We start from the raw sequence: 9,830 nt of genomic DNA, 5'->3' as shown, positions 1-9,830 counted from the left end.
CTTTCCTGCCTATGCAGGGGGTCGGACTCGATGATCTATTGAGGTCCCTTCCGACCCTAACATCTGTGAATCTATGAATCTATAACCTCAGTCATGGAGAAGAGCAAGCCATATTCAGCCCTTAAAACAACTCTGATATCATGCAACAGGCTGATAAGAGAGGGTGCCACTGTTGTCATGGTCAAAACAGGCATTCAAGAAGCCTACATTCAAATTTCCAATGCAGAGTTTTATAAATTCCTGACCAAGGATCGTATGGCACAATACTAGAGGGAACTATGCAACCTCCTGGGAACCCAGGATAGGCAACTTTTACTTATTACCCAAGATTCACTAACCTGGCAACCCAGGATGCCTCATTGTCTCTGGCACTGGCACCATCACAGGAGGAGTTTCTTGCTATGTTGACTCTATCCTATTCCCATTTGCCACTGGAGCTACCAGTTATTTGAAAGGCACAACAGATTTCCTAAAGAAACAAAGCTGCACTGAAAAGCTTCCAGCAACCACCATGTTTGCTACTGTAGATATCACATCTCTGTACATCAACATCCTTCATGAGGATGAATTACAAGCCATAAAGAATATTATCTCCAACAAAAACACTGCTTTCCCACTTTGCTCTGTAGAAGGGACCCCTAACCCCTGCTACTTGAGGGATAGGAAGGCAGTCTTAGAAAGCTGCAATGAAGTAGACAGCTGAGCAGGGGCCAGATGCAGAGTAACAAGCAGCAAAGGAAAACGAGGAGGAGTTAAAGTGCAACAGGAGAAAGGACATCGGTTGAAGCTCAGTAGTTTAAGCTGCAGCACCTGAGGGCAGGCTGAGTACTGAGCTAATTGGAAACCCCTAGGCAAGAAGAAAGCTATGTGATTGAAAAAGGTTGAGCCCCAGACTACTAAAAGTCTGGACCCTCAACCAGAGAGCTCAATTTGACCCTAACGTCTGCTGAGAGCAGAACCGATAGCCTGGGCTGCAAGAGTGGGGAAGTTTAGGCAACTCAGATACCTAGGGAAGCTGTAAAGAGCCAGGAGCTAAAGGGTAAAACTTTGCTGGATGCAGGAGACCCAAGAGGGGTTTCTGTGTGAGCACTAGCTGGCAGAGGACTGGGTTCTGGTTATAGGGGTGGTACAGAGGCCCAAGGGGCATCTGAGGGAACCCAGCATAAGTCCCTGTAAGAATCGTGGATTCCAGGGGGCTGGAATGGGGAGAGCAGCCTTGCCTGGGTTGGGGATCCCCAGGGCTTTCACAGAGTGTGAGTAACCTTGCCTGGGTCAGGGACCCCAAGGATTGCATATGAGATGGAGCCAGGGATTGGAGGATGACAGAGCTAGGAGCTAAGGTCTAGGGCAGTGGACCTAGGCTGAAAGGTGCAGCCTGAATAAAAGGGCCAAAGCTAGGAAGGCTGAAGCCCAGACAAAGTTTTGAGGCCTGAGGGGCCAAGTGCTACAATGAGGCCAGGGGCCCCTCCAAACTGATCTTAAATAATATCTGTGAGGCATAGGGATGGAAGGAGCCACAATTCTAGCCCTTAAAGCAATTGGGGCAGCAATATCGGACCCCAAGACAGAGAGCCTGTGCAGCAGGGTTGGAGCCCTAAATCAAGCAGGCCAAGTTGAGCTTGAGGAGGAGCAGAACTAGGAAGAGCACCCAAAGGTTGTTGGCCTCTGAGGGCAGCCTCCCCTCTTTATTTTTACGATCAAGGCATGGCAAGTGAGTCATCAGGGTGAGACCCTGAGAGGCCACAGTAGGCAAGCAGGCAGGATTGAGGTGACCCCTGGGGGTATCAAAGCTGCCTTTGGGGCCCATCCTGCTACAGACCTCATAAATAACTATTTCAGCCTTGGGGACTTCCTATACCTACAAACAAATGGCACTGCCATGTGCACATGTATGGCTCCCCAATATGCCAATATATTTGTGACAGACCTTGAAGTCCACTTCCTCCACAGATGCCCTTTCATCCCTCTAATCTACTTACGCTATGTGACTAACATCTTCATCATATAGACACATGAGAAGAACTTCCTAGTGGAATTTCTCTAGAACTTTAATAACTTTCTCCCTTCCATCACACTGAATCTGGACCATTCCAATCTGCAAATTCATTTCTTAGACATTGTAATGAAAGTTTGCAATGGCCCCATCACTACCGCATTGTATCAGAAACCAACTGGCTGCTACAGCTACCACCATGCGACCAGCATTCATCCTAATCACATTGTAGCAGAAAGCCCCCTTTTCCTCTTGCCTGCATTTGCTCTCCCCTCTTTGAATATGTTTTTCCTCTTCTACCTTTTCTTCCTTCCTCTTTCTTTCACTTTAAGATAAGGAATTGTGTTTAAAATTTGTATGTGTGCATTTTGTATCTCCCCGTGTATTTTGGTATTTTTATCTATTTGTGTGCCATGGCATTACTTTTGTAGCTTATATTTTATACTCCTCACCTTTCAACTTTCAACTATAAATGTGTTTAGCAACAATGTTAACAAGGGCAGGAGTCAAACTGCTGCTTCCCTGTATCAGGCGGGCCCCTGAAAGAGCAGTGAATCAGTGATTGAATGTGTAACACAGTAGCAAACAGCAATTAACACCTAGGGAAACCACAGATCAACCAATGGAAGAACCTATTCTAAATTCATCAACGGACTCCCAAACCTGCACGTACATGTGGATGACCCCTGGGGCTGACAGATGCCATCCAGTAGCCACCGAGGGGGAAGTCCCACGAGGGTCAAAGACCCCTGGATTGGGCAAACCTGAAAACTGGGGAGTCACCAAAGTCTGCCAAGGACAGATAAAAAGCAATGAAAAGTGACCCTCAGCGGCGCCCTCTTGATCTCCAACTTGACCAGCACCCGACCTGTCCAGACAGAAGGACCAGCCAGCGACCCCCTTCTGGAAGATAACACCACGCTGAAAGAAGCCTCAACGGCAGATTCCAGCACCTGTGGGATAGGTATACCTGACTCTTATAGCTTGCTACTGTGTGGGTGTGCATGTGTGGGGGGGACCATCCCCAAGGTTTATGATTTAACTTCTTTACAGTGTTTCAATCCGCCTAATAAACCAGAATTTTAAGGATCCCGAGTTGGACATTTGTAGCCAACAACACTACTAGATCTATCATTTACAGCCAAGCTCTACATTACAGCTGTAGCTCCTCTGATCCCACTGACTGAGATATATACCATCAGGATCTGAAGCAGGCATTCCTACACTTACAATATGATCCTAAAACCATAGCCACTCAAATCAGCTTATGCCATGGTCCAACCTGCTATAATATACAACCTGTGACAAGGACAACAGAACCCCTCTGGTTGTCACTTACATCTCTCAGTTTGAACACTTGGGACACATCATTAATGATCTCCAACCCCTCCTGGAAAATGATGACCATCTCAAGGTAGCCAAGGGGAAAACCATTTCCTGGTTTACAGACAGTCCCCCAACTTTACATGGTGTCTCTCCAGGAACAGGCCACATAATTCCTATTCTCACTGAGGTACCATGCCTTGCAGTGGATCCAAATGCCAACTGTTCTCTCTCATCAACAAAGACCATACCGTCACTGGACAGAATAACATGGATTATAACATCCAAGGTTCATTCACCTGCTCCTCTACCTAGACAAATCCCAGGACACATTACACTTAAAATCTTCATTTTCCCTTTTTGAAGATTTGCGCAGTGCTAGCTCTTTTTCAGTCTGGAACTAAAAGTCCATTCTCCCGTGACTTTGTAGATATTGCCAATGGCTGAAATCCTGACTGCCAGTTCCTTCAGCACTCTGGGGTGTATTTCATAAGGCTCCTCTGACTTCAATTCATTCATAAGTTCTCAGATGCTCTGTGTAGTTATCACAACCCTCAGCCTCTCCTTTTTTCAGTCTACATTATTTTTGTTAGCTGCCTGGTCACAGATCTTATTCTTGAGAAGACTGAAACAAAGACTGAGGCTGAGCAGCTCTGCCTTCTTTGCATCTTCTGTTAACAGTTTATTCTGGCTTTTAAGCAGTGGACCCATTCACCCTGCCTTTTAAGCTTTCTTTGTCTTTCTTTTCTATACAGTGCATTTATAGAGTCCCTTTTCTTGGTTGTCTTTAACTTCCCTCACAAAGTGCAGCTCATTTTTTAACTTTGTTTTCCTGATTTTGTCCCTGAAAGTTCTTGTTACTTCTTGGTATGCTTCCTTAGTGGCTTCCTTCCATTGCCTATATACTTTTTTTATATATATATTTTGAGGCATTTGAGAAACTCCTTCCGTAGCCACATCAGTCTTCTTCTGTTCTTCTTACGTTTCCCCCATGTTGGAATAGCCTTTTGTCAAGCTTCCTGTGCTATGTCCTTTAGAAACTGCATGTTCTCCTAAACTCTTTTATTCTGAACCCAGGGATATCAAACTCATCATGATCTATGGGTCAGATGAGTAGCACAAGGCCTGTCTAATGCAGGAGCCTGTAACAGGGTGGCCTCTACCTTTAAGAAGGAACACTCAACCGTGTTGAGAAAGCTTAGCTATGGGGTGTTAGATAATGAAGAAATGTCTCCCTAGGAGCAGAAGAGAAGCAATGTGTGAGGGAACAGTTGTGAGCAGAAGGCAAGCTATGAGCTAAACAAGTTTGCTACCAAGAAGGGCCAAGATACTATTCTGGGGCCAGAGCTAAAAGGTTCCCTTCCTAGGACCCCACACAGAACAGAAAGGTTTGGTTCGGTTTGTTCTTATGTTCATTTGTTTGCTGCTCAAACATTGTGTTTTTTAATTGGAGGACTGGCTGAGGAGCTCTTCAGGGAGCAGAACCTGCATGCAGAGGCCAGCTGGCTTGGCAGCCCACATGCCCCAGACTGGCCTGTACATCACATACAGTGCATGCACCAAACCAGCCCTGTGTACTGTGTGCAGAGTATGTAGTAAACTGGACCCATGTGCCAGATCCACCCCAATCTGATGTACACTGCATGCCGCAGTGCAATACCCATGGGATTATCACAGGCCAGATCATAGGACTCTGCAGGGCAGATCCAGACTGCACACTATCTTTGACACCTCTGTTCAGTCTGTGTACCAGTTGACTGAAATCTGCCCCTTCTTAATCCAGTATCTTTATTTGTTAACTGCATATATTCCCTTTCTTAGAATCATGATTTCTATCATATCATGATTGCTTCATCTCAAGTTTCCAGTCACCTTCATCTTCTCAAGCAATTTCTCCTTATTGATCAAAGCAACATCTAAAAGAGATGATTCCCTGGTCATAGCCTGAGTTTGTAGATCAAAAACCTGTACTTTACATGTTAGGATCATGGTGGACATTTAGAGTTTGCAGCACCATTCTTCCAGCGGATATCCAGGAAATTAAAATCCCCCAAGAGTACCATCTTATTTTTTTTCATAACCTTGTTATTTCCTTGAAGGTGCCTGTAACAAGGTTTATGACTCAGGGGCTGGAGCCCAGCAGTAGGAGTGCTAAATCAGCTGATAGGGATGATTGGCTGACCCTGGAAGATGTTTTGTTTATTCTGTTTAGTTTAAGATAGGAAAGGTGGAAGGCTGGCTCCTGGGCCTGGCTGAAAAAGTAACAACCTGCTACACATGGTGGAGAACAAGGGCATTCTAAGTTTAACTCCAGCAATGGAGACAGGAGCCTTGCTAAAATGGCTAGAGGGGCTGCAGCAGCAACAACAGCAGGTGTTTCAGCAGCTCCAACTCCAGCAGCAACAGCTCCAGAGGGAGCAGCAGGACCAACAGTAAGAGTTCCAGAGAAAGCAGGAGTTCCTGAAGCAGCATTAGGAGTCAAGATGGACCCCCACCCAGTTGGTGAGAGTAGTATATAGGCCTACCACCCTTCAATGCAAATGTGACAGGTGGGCGGAACCAGTGGGGGGATGTGACCCCTCTAACAACCTGCTCCACCACCTCTGACCAATTGGCAGGGATTTCAGAGACCTCAAACCTCCCCAAGAATGACGCTGAACCAACTGGAGCAAGAAGAGGGGTCGGGGCTTAGGCTGCAAGACCACCAGGTCTACCTGCTTTCCCAAGCGAGCCCTCTGTTTGTCTGAGACCGTGCTAAGGCAAGCAGGGGTAGACATGGAAGAGATTCAGGAGTGTGAGATGGATGCCAAGTCTACCGAAACAAGACCAGGGACCATGACAGAACTCGAGAGTCCATATCAGACCTGCCTATGGAGAGCGTGGGCAACTCTGTCTCAAGGGACTCTGCTGAGGTAACTAATTTAGATGATTTTTGTGGGGTGCTTTTCATGTAACTGTCTGGGCCTATGTTAATAAAAATGTTTTTGCAGGTAGACAACGCCTTCATAGAGAGCTTTCAAAACCTGTACATTGGCACCCTGCCAAAAGTAAAGGTCTTTTGCGAGAACTGTTTTTGTTCGTGTCCAAAAGAGAGCAGTTCAAGACCAAAGACTAAAGCAACATTTTTGTCCAAAGACAATGACCACTAACCCAGGCTTTGAGCCTATGGAGGTTACCGAGCAGGGCTACAAGGCCATGGAGGTCACCGAGCAGGGGAATACTGGGGGACTATTTTCAAATAAAAAAGTATCCCAACCCTGTTTAGAAGAAGGTTTCTTGCATGACCTGGTTTTGAATAACTGTTCAAGATGAGGCTGAAGACCTCTGTTAATGTGTATTTCTTACCTGCTTAATAAACCTTGTTTTACCATGCTTTAAATTTGTCCTCAAGCATTTGAATGTACCACACAGGTGGTGGGGCGGGGTGGGGCACAGCAGTTACCAGACATGTCTGCACAGGAGGCTGTGTTAAAGGAAGTTTATTACTCTCCTGGTGAAGCTGGGAGTTTTGGCAGGGTGAACATGCTTTTTGAAGCCGCCAAAAGGGAGAATAAGGTTCTGAACAGAAGCAGGGAGGCTGCCTGGCTTTCAGATCAGGACTTTTACATGCTACACAAACCGGCAAGAAGATGTTTTAAAGGAAACGAGACTGTTGTTTCAGATACTGATTCGCAATGGCAGGCAGATTTGGTTGTTGCAGCAGATTTCCAAGCACAATCGTGGGGGTAAGTTCATCTTAACAGTGATAGACATATTATCAAAGTATGCCTGGGCCATGGGTCTAAAAGACAAGTCAGGTGGTGAAATAGCTTGGTCCTTTAGAACCGTTTTTACAGAGGGCCACGTACCTCAAAAATTACAGACTGATCGGGGGAAATAATTTTTAAATAAGTCTTTAAGCAAACTGTTAAAACAGCATAATATTCACCATTTTGTGATGAATAGTGAAGTGAAAGCAGTGGTGGTAGAACAGAACATTAAAATCAAAGATGTGGAGGTATTTTACAGCCCACAACACCTTTTGCTACATTGATGTGTTACCAGAGTTTATAAAGAGCTACAACCACAGTTTTCATGGAACTATCTGCACCAGGCCTATTGATGTGAACTTCTCAAACTCTCCATGGGTATGGAAAACTGTGTACGGGGACTATTTCAAAATAAAAGCAGCAGCACCCATGTTCAGAAATGGAGACCACATGAGGGTGTCTAGGACAAAGAGAGGTTTGAAAAAGTTTTCATAGTTTCATGGGTTGGAAGGGACCTGAGCAGATCATTAAGTCCAACCTCCTGCCATGAGCGGGAAGAATGCTGGGGTCAAATGACCCCGGCAAGGTGATTATCTAGCCTCCTTTTAAAGACCCCCAGGGGAGGAGTGAGCACCACTTCCCTTGGAAGTTGGTTCCAGATCCTAGCTGCCCTGACTGTGAAGTAGCTCCTCCTGATAGCCTGAATCTACTCTCCGTCAATTTATGGCCATTATTCCTTGTTACTCCCAGTAGTGCAACAAACATTCACCAATGAGATTTTTATGGTGGATGAAGTCCTTAGATGCATACAGATGCCTGTATACCACCTAAAAGATTACGAAGATGAACCTATAGAGGGTTCTTTTTACCCTGCAGAACTACAACAAGTGAACCCCAAACAGGACAGAGTTTACACGGTTGAAAAAGTTCTAGCAATGAAAGGAAAGGGAAGAAAGAAGCGGTTGTTGGTGAAATGGTTGGGGTGGCTGGCTAAATTTAACACCTGGGTGGAAGCCTCCCAAGTTTGTAACATATAGGGGTACCTCAGTCAGAAGGCCAAGATGTGTGATGGCAGCTTTTACATCACTTTGCCCAGCAACCCTTGTGCCAGGATTTTTCCACAGAACACCAGCTCAAACTTTACCATACAGCTGGTTAAACCTCTGGATCTGCTGGGGAACTGGGAGATAGGGTTAGCAGAAATACTATACCTGCACAGCTGGAACAACATCAACGAAAACACCCCTTTCAAAATCATTTCTGGGACTAAAAGATGGGAGTACCTCCTGCATCGGGGGTCTTATACAACCATCACAGAGTTGCTGGATCTTATGAATGATGCACTTAACATCCACCCTACTCCACCCAAATTAGTTATGCACTGTGATCAAGTGATTGGAAAAGTGAGACTTGAGACCAAAGATAACTCTTATGCTTTTTATATTTGTGGTGAGCTAGCCTATATTATGGGAATGCTACCAAAACACCCTTCCCAGCTGATATTATCAGTGGGTTCAATTTGCTGTATGTCTACACAGACATTGTGGAACATCAGCTTGTCGGAGATTTTTCGGTTCTTTCACTACGCTGCGTCCCTGTCCATGGGAGCAACAACGAGTTTGTCACCATCACATATGACAACCCACATTATGTCCCCATTAGTCAGCACCACATCGACACAATCAGCATTGAAATAAAGATGGATCAGAACAAACACGTCTCACTTCGCTTTGGTAAGGTGATCATTAAGCTTCACCTATGCCCCCGGAAGACTTTGAGATTCTAAAATAAGTGAAAGCACGATGGTGATGGTAAAAAACTATGGGGACCCTAACTTGTGCAGAAATTATTATAAAGCCCAGGCCAGGTATGGTCTTCCCAGATATCAGGGGGTGCCCGTGATGTACGGGGCTGGCGTGGGAGGCATATTCCGCAGTCTCTTTAGAAAAGCCATTCCGCTTTCAAGAACGGGTCTGGAGATTAATAAGCCCCATGCTAAAAACGCAAAACATAGCCAAAGACGTGATCAGTCACATCTCCCGAACTGTCCTGGATAAGGTAGTCAAGCCAGCAAAGCAGGAGGGGTCCAGCCTTGTGTATATTCAAAGAAAGAGCCTTAAAAGAAAGAGAGAAGCACCACACTCCGGACATACAGGACCTCCTCAACCCCTTGAAAAGTAGAGGTTAAGTTGACGGGGCAGCCATACACAAAAAACCAAGAAGCAGCCTGGGAAAAAGAAGAGGTGCTCTCCTGGAGGAAACAAATATATTTTAACCGCCATGGCCTTTGTTCACTGAGGGTCTGAAGAATGAGCCAAATCCAAACTGGATGTGTTACAAATAGCCGCTACACAGACCTGCATTGAGAAAAGCCTGTATGTTGAGATTCCCCACTCTAGGCTATTACCAAGTCCAGCCCCCTTAACTTTTTCATAGCTGGGAATGGCGAAGATTGCATGGATTTGAACAATACGCTACTGTACCTTTGCTGCAAGATTGTAAAAGGTGATGGAATTGATCTTGATGCCGGGGCAGCGGTGGGTCTGGTGAATTACCCGCTGGCCTCCGTTTTCAGTCAGCTGGATGTCACTCTGGGAGGTCATCTCATAAGCCAGAGCAACAACTGTTACCCTTATTGAGCCTTTATCGCATCGGTTCTCAACTACAGCGATGACACCCTCGCCACCCAATTTTCTGCCAGCCTGTTTTACAAAGATACCCCCGAACATCATGAAACGGTTGCATGGGATGGCAATAATCCCAGG

General features: G+C 45.6%; 1 pseudogene; it reads left to right on the top strand.

Moving 5' to 3' along the window:
• The window catches only part of LOC112551672, a 36,011-nt pseudogene extending 27,213 nt beyond the window's left edge, over positions 1-8,798 (top strand).
• Positions 8,799-9,830: the final 1,032 nt, after the last annotated feature.

This window comes from Alligator sinensis, unplaced genomic scaffold (genome assembly GCF_000455745.1).
Source record: "Alligator sinensis unplaced genomic scaffold, ASM45574v1 scaffold27_1, whole genome shotgun sequence".
NCBI lineage: Eukaryota > Metazoa > Chordata > Crocodylia > Alligatoridae > Alligator > Alligator sinensis.
The sequence above is the reverse complement of the archived record's forward strand: the minus strand, read 5'-3'. Positions and strand labels throughout refer to the sequence as shown.